A 351-nucleotide genomic window follows, 5' to 3' on the forward strand; every position below is an offset into this window, starting at 1 on the left:
AAGCAGAGAGACAAGCAGAGGGATAAACAAGCAGGCAAGCAGAGAGACAAGCAGAGGGATAAACAAGCAGGCAAGCAGAGAGACAAGCAGAGGGATAAACAAGCAGGCAAGCAGAGAGACAAGCAGAGGGATAAACAAGCAGGCAAGCAGAGAGACAAGCAGAGGGATAAACAAGCAGGCAAGCAGAGAGTCAGGCGAAAGGATAAGCAAGCAGGCAAGTAGAGAGACAAGCAGAGGGATAAACAAGCAGGCAAGCAGAGAGTCAGGCAGAGGGATAAACAAGCAGGCAAGCAGAGAGACAAGCGAAAGGATAAGCAAGCAGGCAAACAGATAATCAAGCTAAAAGATTTA

Source organism: Penaeus monodon, chromosome 23, assembly GCF_015228065.2.
Source record: "Penaeus monodon isolate SGIC_2016 chromosome 23, NSTDA_Pmon_1, whole genome shotgun sequence".
Taxonomy (NCBI): domain Eukaryota; kingdom Metazoa; phylum Arthropoda; class Malacostraca; order Decapoda; family Penaeidae; genus Penaeus; species Penaeus monodon.